This window comes from Lagenorhynchus albirostris, chromosome 11 (assembly GCF_949774975.1).
Source record: "Lagenorhynchus albirostris chromosome 11, mLagAlb1.1, whole genome shotgun sequence".
Taxonomy (NCBI): Eukaryota; Metazoa; Chordata; class Mammalia; order Artiodactyla; family Delphinidae; genus Lagenorhynchus; species Lagenorhynchus albirostris.
The window spans coordinates 9,173,080-9,183,655 of record NC_083105.1 but is presented as its reverse complement, the minus strand read 5'-3'; positions in this window follow the sequence as shown (position 1 = coordinate 9,183,655).

Genomic DNA, 10,576 nt, shown 5'->3' with positions numbered 1-10,576 from the left:
ATAAATAAATAAATAAATGTATAAAAGGGAGGAAATTCGGACACACGTTACAACGTGGATGAACCCTGAAGACATTCTGCTAAGTGAAATAAGCCAGTCGTAAAAAGACAAATCTGATATGATGCCACTCATACGTGGTACCTGGAGGAGTCAAGTTCATAGAGGCAGATAGTAGAAGGGTGGGTATCGGGGGCTGGGGGAGGAGGGATGGGACTTAGTGTTTGATGGGCACAGAGTTTCAGTTTGGGAAGATGAAAAAGCTCAGGGGATGGATGGTGGTGATGGCTGCACAGCCATGTGAATGTGCTTAATGCCACTGAACGGAGCCCTTCAAAATGGCTAACGTGGGAAGCTTTATGTTACGTATATTTTATCACCAAAAGAAAGGTGTGACAGACACTTTGGGAATGGAAAATGAAGGGATGGAAACATACACCTCATTTCCAGAAAACAAAGGTTGTGTGTGTGGGTTTGCTTTATATAGATGACAAGTGAAATAAAGGGAAAAGAGAGAAAACTTTAAAAGGAAGGATGCCAGTCCACGAGGCTGTGGTTTTTATAGCCTCTGGGTCAGTGTCCTTCACATCGGAGAAAAGCTGATATTGCTTGTAACATTTTTAAAGGTCAAAACCAAGCGAAGCGTCAGCCTACTGCCTAAACGCATGATAATAGCAAATTTAAAAATTAATTACAGAGTCCTTCCTGCTGACACCTGGTGCCGCTCAGAGGTGCCACTGTTCTCAGACGCCTTCCACTGCTTCTATTCTCAGGAGCAGCTCAGCTCTGCCTCACACCATTGTTCCCGGACAACAGTACATTTTGAAATGAAAAATGTTCTAATTGGACACAGAGGAGACACCTTCCAGATTCTGAGCCGGGACGGGAATAAAAATTCTACTCAGCTGAGGGCAGAAGGAAGAGCAATTCAAGGAGTGTGTCTGGGGAGCCCTGGGTCATCTTCAAACTCCCTGAGTTGCAGAGCACCTGTGAGATATGGCGCCGGTGGAGTGGGGAGGGCGCAGGGCCGGGGGCGCAGGGCTGCCGAGCACCCGTTACAGCCAAGCGCTCTCCGTACAGCATCCAATTACGTTCTCCCAACCACCCTGTGTTCATCTTGTTTCGCAGATGAGCAATGCAGCACTCACAGAGGCTAAGCTTGCCCAGGGTCACCCGTTCTAACACTCGAGCCGAGCTGGATTCAATCCTTGCTCTCCCTGATGTCAAGAAAGGAGCAGAAGACCCAGGATCCATTGCAAATTGATATCTAGGAGGCCTTGGGGAAGTGTATCTTCATTTGCTCATTTTGGAAATGGGGTTAATTTCTGCACCAGTCAGTATTGAAACCAAGTGGGACCCTGTGGGCCTCCTGGGTACGGAAGCCTTTCTGTCCCCCAGTTTATTGTTTGTAGGGAATAGACTCCAGCCTCCACGATCTTCCCTGAGTCCCAAAGGGCAGATTAGAACAATTGCTAATCAGGGAAGTGGGGGGATGCAGAGACAAGAGAGGAACAGCCCAGAAACAATAGTGCAGCCTCGGGGCAGGTCCTGGTTCTGCCTCAAGGGATGCGCATAACAGTAACTTTGAGCTCTTTACAGAACTAAAACCCCCAACAAATGGAAGATGTTAGCATTCTTCGTTCCAGAGAAGACCACCTGAGGCCAGATTAAAGGAACCAGAAAAGCTCATCAGACCACCTGAGGCCAGATTAAAGGAGTGCAGGCCCTGCACACACCCTAATCCTTATCAGCAACCCCGCCCTTGAACCATCGTCATAAAACTCCTCACCAATTCCTCCCAGGTTGCGACACACAGTTTTGAGGGCATTAGCCCGCTGTGCTCACCCCTTTGCCTCGCAAAGCAATAAAGCTATTCTTTTCGATTTCACCCAAAACTCTGTCTTCAAGATTCGATTCGACGTTGGTGCAGAGGCCGAGTCTGTGTATTTTTCGGCATCCGTATGGTGAGGTGCTGCTGTGGTGACGTCTGTGTGTACCAACCGACACACACGCGTGCTGCCTGGGGACTCTGCCGTGCCTCCCTGCTCTGGGACCCAGGCTGTTCCATGGCAGGGAACCCGTGACTTTTAACGTAAAGGCTTCAGCGATGTCTTAAGTGACGTGGCCACACATAACCTCCCAGGGAGTGGTCGTGCAGTTTTGCTCTGTGTCGGGGGAGGAGGGGACCAGGTACATTTGGTTCCGCAGTGTTTTTCCTGATTGCTTCGCTAGGTTGTTGTCAGGATGGAGAGAGGGGATTGTGTGACGTGCACTTTGTTAAACATCAAGTCCTCTGCAGGTGTAAATTCCACATGTGAACTATAAATGTAAGCTACTAACGTATTCTCATTGTTATTATTACTGTTATTAATACGCCTTCCTGTCTTTCACAACATCCAAGAATCAGCTGTGACCGTGAACCCAAAGTGGTTGTAGGTGCTCTCTTCCTGTCAGGACAGAAGGCTCTGAGCCGACCCTGGCACTGGGACTGTGCTCTCTGCATCTGACTTCTGCTGTACTAACTCCCATTAGAGCCTTTTCTTCCTCTGCTGAAGTTTCTATCGTTATCCAATCCCAAAGCCACAGAAGCATTAGCATTTTAATAGACTTGGGCCCCAGAGCCTGAGAGCAAAACATTATGATGCACAGCTACGGATGCAAAGGGCTGGGTCTTTACATTGTGACTGAACACTGTGCCTTTAAAACCATTCAGTGGGGCCCCGGGGCCCTGCAAGGGCAATGGAGAGGTTTCTGGGAAAACATTTCGTGGTGGAGTGTCATTTAATTGGCTCCGTTTTTCTGTCCCAAAGTTATGCCATCAGTTGGATACTAGGGATTTAGAAAAAACACATCAAGAAAGATTTGACAGGGCTTCCCTGGTGGCGCAGTGGTTGAGAGTCCGCCTGCCGATGCAGGGGACGCGGGTTCGGGCCCCGGTCTGGGAGGGTCCCGCGTGCCGCGGAGCAGCTGGGCCTGTGAGCCATGGCCGCTGAGCCTCTGCGTCTGGAGCCTGTGCTCCGCAATGGGAGAGGCCACAACAGTGAGAGGCCCGCGAACCGCAAAAAAAAAAAAAAAAAAAAGAAAGCTTTGACAACCTCTAAAAGTTCCCAGATGTCTGTCCTTGAGGTTCATGCCTGCAACTGTACTTCTTTATTCTCTCCCTCTGCAGCTCTTTCTTTTCGCTTCTCTTTTCTAGCTAATGGTATCTTCTTATCGCTGTTCTCCCCCATCGCCCACCCCTCATCCGACCTGGACGAGTGCGCACGCGCGCGCACACACATACATACACACACACACACACACACACACACAGAGTTAGCTCTGAGTACTTTCTCTTTGCACTTCTCTGATAGGAAGTGTAGTGTCATGTATTTGCAAGAATACTTCTTTGGCCTCAAGCAGATCCGTGTTCAAATCCAGCCTCCGACTTGTACTGGCTGTGTGCTCTTGGGCAGTTCCTTAACCTCTCTGGGCCTAATGTCCTCACCACAGCCTGGGGAAGGCAACGCCTAGTTTGCAGAGCTTGTGTGACGGTGATTCATTTCCTCTTTTCCTTCCTCCCTCTCCATCTCCCTCTCCCACCACAGCCCTGGCCCTAGGTCCACAGTGCCCTCCTCTGGGCTTCCCAGCCCCCACGTGTGTCCCATGTGGGTGGCCCTGCTCGCCCTGTGCTGGGAGGGCCTCTCTCCCCCTTCTGGAGCTCGTGGGTCAGGCAGAGCTTGGAGAGTTGGGGTGCTGGGGCTCTGGCAAAGGAGCAGCCCAGGAGAGGAGTGGCGTATGAGGGAAAAAAAGGATCCAAGGTGTCCCGCTCAGGACACAAGCTGCGTCAGCTTTAAGAGACGTAAGGCAGAACGGGGAATGCCTTATCATTGCTTTTGGCTCTTCGGATGGGGCTTCTGGCCTGTGACTCCATTCAGAGGCTGGTCCACGTGGGTCCACGACTCCAAGAGTCACCTTCACGTTGATATTTAGTCCGTGTCACAGCTCCGTCCCTGGCATGGGTTCGTCCACGGCCCCGCCTGTGCCAGGCACTCAGGAAACCTTGGTTCCCGCCCAGGACCCCTTCTGCCAGGTTCTCGGTCATGGCTCTGCATGGCATCTGCTCAGCTTCCCGTTGGGGCTTCCATCTTCCTCGCTCACCCTCCTGGGCCGCCTGCTCAGTCATGCCCTGCCCCCTCGCAGCCTTCTTTGCACCATTAGGTAACCTGGACTTGGGGCGCTTCAGCTGACTTGCAGCCTCCTCAGGTTGCCGTTTCTGCCTTCGTGGGTCTGCCTCGCCCTCATCGCTCCCGTCTGCTTCCAATACCCACCTCGTCTTGAGACCTCTGGCAGGAGGGGCCGTGCCACAGCCCCACCAGAGATCTGAGACTCTTCCTAATTAGGCCGGGGCCTGGGCCTCTCCACCACGACTGCTCACCTTGACGGTGCATCACTTTGTTGTCTCTGGGGCATCCGATGCTAAAGAGGCCACTGGCCAAGGAGCCACCCTGGACCAGGAGGTCGACTGACTGCCCGAATCAGCCTGGTTCCAGGGGCATGGCCCCTCTTGAAGGGGTTCCTGGACAGGCCGATTCCTTCCTGGTGGGAGCTGATCCTCCAGTCTGGCTTGTGAGGCTCCAATGGGCATCCCCTCCATGGCTTCTCTGACCCAGAGGTGGCCTCTGCCCACTATCCCTCCCCAGAAGGATTCACTTCAATGCTCCATATTCCCACAGCAGCACCCCCTGCAAGATCAGACAATGTCAGAGATGGGGTGGGGGCACTGAGACCATCCACCCCAAGGTCCTTGTCTTACAGATGGGGAGCTGGGGCCCAGGCCACCTGACTCAGGCACCAGCCAGGGCCAGAATCTTGTCCTCTGACTCCCAGCCAAGCACACAGGCCTCCTCCAGTGCCATCCCTGCACAAGCAGCTCAGGACTTTGCTCTAAAATGAGCCCAGACAGTGGGATTGCCCATATGGTGGCTCCTCACCCCGCTCCCCACTGGAACCCCTGGTAAGGCCTCCCTGTGAGACTGACATCCTGGCACCTGGCCGGCCCAGCCCAGACACCCTCCATGCTGGTACTAAGCACCATCACTTTACAGGAGCCAGGTGTCTTCAGACCTCCCAGATCTTTAAACAGTAGGACCTTGTGGACCACGGAAGGAAAGATGCTCTCACCGCAAGAGGCACCAGGGCACCAAGGGAACCGTTGAGTCTCGTGTCCTATTTCGGCTCATTCTGAGGTCTGAGTCCACTGCGTTAACCTAAATTACTGGCTCCTTCTCTTCTGCAAGCCGGCGTAGCGTGAAGCATGGAGGTGGAGTTAGACGTGCACACTGTGTGACTCCTCTGTTTGTGGGTAGCGAGATCCAGGCCCCCAAAATGAAAGTCACCCTGAAATCCAGGCCAAGGTCAGTGGTTGCCATGGTTTGGAGGCAGAGCCGACAGAAATCGCAGTGGATGGGATTCGTTTTGGCCCATCCCACACTGTGATTTGCCGAGAGTTTATTTATAAGAATGAGGTCCATCTCTACATCGTCAGAAAGCTGTAATTTTGGACATGGTAACATGTCATGGGGTGATGCTGCTGAGAGAAGCTTCTAGGGGCCAATGAGGAACAAGAAGGAGAATCAGAAAGAAAGAACAGGCGGAGCACCCACAGCCCCCTCCGGGGGAGGAGTGCTGCCTCTGGTGTGGCTGTTGTCCCATCTGGATGGTTTCTCTTGCTCACATAGATCCTTCCGAGGCTCTGGCTGTGCTCCAGGCACTGCGCTAGGTTCTGACGGTCCTGGAAGCAAGACACTAGAAAAGGGGCAGAGGCCCCTGCCTCTTCCCCAGCTGCCTTCTGTGTGGGTGCCCCCTGGGCTCAGGACACCCTGGCCTGATTGACCTTCTACTTGTTCCTTAAACAGTCAAGCTCATCTCTGCCTCGGGGCCTTTGTCCGTGCTATCCTCCGTCTGCTCAGGCATGACTGCCTCTTTCTCATCATATAGGTCTCAGCTCAAAGTTACCTCTTTGGTGGGGTCTTTGTTAATTAGTGCCATTCACTCTCTGGCCTGTTTTCAGTCAATCTGTTTTATTTTCTTTACAGCTCTTACCACTCTCTGGAATTCTGATTTAGTTATTGCCTGTGCCCACTAACTGGGCTGTAAGGTCCATGACAACAGGAACCTTGCCTGTCTCGTTCTCCACTAGATCCCAAGAACTTTCCTAGAACAGTGCCTGGCACAGAGTAGGTGCTTGGTAACTATTCATTGATGAATAACATTCCACAAATAACTCTTGAGCACCCACTGTGTGCCAGGCACTGTGCTGGGCACTAAAAAGTTGTAAGTACATTGACAATTTACTGTGCTGCCAGACACACTGCATTTCATTAATCTACGTAAGTGTCTTGTTAAGAGGGAACTGTTATGATTCCCATATTGTAAAATAGACCATCAATGTAAATAACCTGTTAAAGCAGATTATGTTACTGTTGCCAATTATTTGCTGTTCCTACTCCCCTGCCAGGGACAGCAGGCTTGGCCAGGCGGCTTACTTGGTAACTTTTGCCAGAAGTTTTAAAAGTCATCGTGTGGTTCCACCATTGTTCTTTCCCTCCTGCCGTGAGAGCACATCACATCCCAGGGAGGAGCTGGGATCCTTCAGGCTGGATCTCAGAAAGAAGATGCTGGCCAGGAGCTGAGGTTTAACCTGAGAGAGAAATGAGCTGTGGTGGTCATAAGCCTCCGAGAATCTGGGGTGTTTGTGACACAGCCTAACTTAGCGAGAGCTGATTAGTACACTGGCTATAAGAATGTTGATCAGGGAACGCTTTCTGGGGGAGGGCACAGCTGTGGTTAGCTGGAGACACCCTAATGAAGAGATGGGAGGATGCTGGGCAACCCACGTGCATCCACGCAAGTGCTCTGGCCACACACGATTTCTCCTCTCTGGGTTGACCGTCACCAGGACGCTGGTGTATTGTTTCTTCAATGGACACCCCCTCCCCCAGGTTTACAATCAGGCCCCAACCTGCCTCTCCAGCCTCGTCTCCTCACTGCTTTTCTCTTTGGTTCCCCCCATATTCTTTCCTGTCTCTATCCTGAGTTCACCACAAGAGCAGGCATCTGGGGCAATGACTTCATCTTTCCAAACCTCCGTTTCCCCATCTGTAAGGGGAAGGATAATGAGGCCTCTTGGGATTATTTTAAGAATTAAATGAGTCAACATGGGAAAGCGCCTGGCCCTCCTTAGATGTTTGTTGAATGAGTGAATGAGTAAACAAATGAATGAATAAACACTTGAAATCTGGTACCAAAGAATGATCCGGTTTATAAAAGAGTCTCTTTGATTTGGGTTATTACGAATCAGTCTCCTCTGGCTTGAGCACTTCTGGAAGAGCTGCTAAAGCAAGCATTTCTGAACTTGCAAAATCGAGGCGGCGGTGGCCTCGGCAAGGGGCAGCACTCCCGTGAGTGTCATTTTGCAGCCGTTACAGCCTCACCTGCCCGAGGCAAGGACGGAGGAGCCAGTGTCAGCCGGGGCCCCTGAGCGGAGAGACGCATGCTCTGGGGCAGCTGCTCTCTTCTGAATACTACTCCTCAGGATGCAGGCTCCCAGTAACAGGGCAATTGATTTCTGTACGGCAGACACAAAGGCCCACGCAACATGGGACTTGGAGAGACACTGCGACAGTCAATCTTTGCCAGGCACGGCGTTGGCCCTGTGTCTTTTTCAAAGAAGGCAGCCTACCAGTTGGCTTGGTACCCCTTGGTGGATTCTGAAAACCCAGGCACTGAAAAATGCTTCTCCTTGCCAACTAATTGAGTCACAAATGCAGCTCGAAAAGCACTTATTTGTTGCAGAACTGCCTATATAATAATGTCAGGTCAGCCCCAAATCCCAGGACTGTGTGAGGTGTGTGGGAAACATGGAGATGGGAAGAGAGAGCTAACATTTATTGAGCATCTACTATGTGCAAGGCACCTTGTAGACATGTTTTCGCGTAATTCTCACAATAACCAGGCAAAGTGGGTGCTATTAACTCACGATGCAGGTGAAGGAACAGAGGCTTGGGAAGGCTGAGTAGTAGGCCCGGGGCTGCAGAGACCAGAACGGCAGAGACTGGACTCAGATCCCCACTGTCCGACCCCCAGAGTACGATTCTCACCCTGCCACCTCCTGTGAGCCTGCACAGCCTCCGAATGGTTGAAAGGGAACCTGAGGAGGGCTGGCCTCTGGTCACACTGCACTCTCTCGGAGTGGGGCTGGATTTAGCTAGGTGAGAGCCTGGGGAAGGGGTTGCTTTTATTGAAATGTTTGTTCACATGTGAGTAGAGGAGAGGCTGTGTGTGGGAAAGCGGGACTGTGACGGGCTGAATTGTGTCCTCTAAAAAATTACATATTGGGGTTTTAACCCCCAGTATCTCAGAATGTCTGTTTTTACAGAGGTCATCAGACTGAAATGAGGTCAGCAGGATGCGCCCTAATCCAACATGATGGTGTCCTGACAAAAAGGGGCAATTTGGACACAGACACATGTGAGCAGGGCAGACACGTGAGGAGACGCAGGGAGTTCGCCACGTAAAGGGGCTGGAGGGAGGTGTCTCCAAGCGAAGGAACCCCGACGACCACGATGCTTGCCAGCCGCCACCAGTGGGTGGGAGGGAGGGAGGCCTGGAACAGATTTTCCCCTCGCTGCCCTCAGATCACATCTTGATCTCAGACTCTTGGCTTCCAGAACGGTGAGATGATAAATCACTGTTATTTTAAGCCACCAAGCGTGTGGCCAAGGAGCCCTAGGACACTAGTACAGGGACGACGGTGTTGGCTCAGCTTCCCCTCTCTGTGGGAGCCCTCAGCTCTGGCCCTCAGCTTGGACAGGCCACTGCCTCAGCGAAACCAGCTCGACCCCTGTTTGGATGGCTCGGGTGACACCAGTACGCCCGTTGGAAGTGCCCACCCCCATCCCAAGGGAGCTGCGGTGAAGACTCGGCTCTCACCCTGTCACGTTTCCCATATAGACTAGGGAGTTGGACGGTGCCGGCGGATCTGCAGGGACCAGCTGCAGACACAGAAGAGAGAAATCACAGAAAGACACACGATCGCTCCCAACCCCGTCCCGCCCCCTAGAGTATTTTAAAATTCTTTAAAATTCAGAATGTTAATAACCAATTGCTTGTGAATACCAAGCACCTCTGTTTACTGCATTTTTCCATGCCGTGACGGTGATGGGCTGAGAAGCTGTCGAATACTGCTTCTGTTCTCATGTTAAACAGCAGAGCGTGGCTGCAAACCTCAGCAGATTAGTCATTGAAATTCACCCTTTTAAAGACTGTCATCTGGGCGTAGAGGCAGACTCGGGGTGGATAATCACCACTGCCCCCTTCCAGTGCATCTCAAGAATGTGTGGTATTCTGGTCTTTGTGTAATATTGTTTCCAACAGCTCTGGCTTTTAGGGGAAGGGGCGGAGATTAATGAGTCACATGAAAATACTAATTTCCATATATTAGAGATGATGAAATATGTTAATGGCTTAAACAGAGCTAATCTACAAGATTAAGAATGTAAACGACAACTTTAAGGGCAGAGACTCCATACTGAGTTTTTGGCAACTGACTAGAATGCTGATGCTTCCCTGTGCCAGGAGAGGGGCTGGAGGCGGCACAGCTAGTGGGACAGGATGCCTCCTGCATCAGAAACCCGGGGGAGGTGTCCCGCCCGCTGCTCAGAGCTATGACCTTGAGCCATTGACTCAGCCTCTCTGAGGCTCCAATCTCTCATCCGCCTCGCTCTCCGAAGAGCCATGAGACTAAAGAGAGATGTATTCAAGTGCTTTGCCAACTGTAAGGTGTTCCACAAACGTTAGGAAGCACAAGGCCAAGGGGATTTGAACAGACTGAGCAGTGAAAACCTTCTGAGATGAATACCCGTTAAGCACGACGAACTCACGTGTTGAGATGTTCCTCCTGTAGCTTCCTAAGATGCCCTAAAAGAGGAAATCCACAGGCTTCGGGACGAGGCTTGTCGGCCAGCTCCCACCTACACGGCAGGTAGAAGAGCCTCTGGACCTTTGGTTCCTAAGTTGCTTGCCATTACTGTCTCCACTGGGGACCACAGCTGGTGAAGGGCACCTCCCCTCAGTACAGCCTTGACGATTTAGCAGCCAAGGTGGCAGGGCCACACTCGGCAATGGTTCCCAGCAACCCAGTAAGCTGGTCTGGGATCTGTCCAGCCACAGACTAGACGGCTGTGCTTGCAAAGGAGCCCACTCCCCGAGGACTGCCAGCTCGGTCCCCACCGCAGCTTTGGGGGAGAAGGCAGGGAAAGCCTGTCCTCCCCATGGGCTCTCACGGCCTCCAGAGGCTCCTGTTTATTCAGGGGTACAGACATGGATCTCGAGGCACGGTGGCATCTTCTGTAAGGGCACCTTGTCTCAGGAATGTAGGAAATTTTGGCTTCGTGTTTCCTGTGTCCTTTCACAGTCCCCACGAGGGGAGGTGTGCCTGCCGGCACTGCCTCGGATCCTGCTATGTTCCCACTGAGGCTGGGCCCTGCCTCCCAGCCAGCCTCCCATCGCAGACTGACCTCCCTGCCTCTTTCAGCCT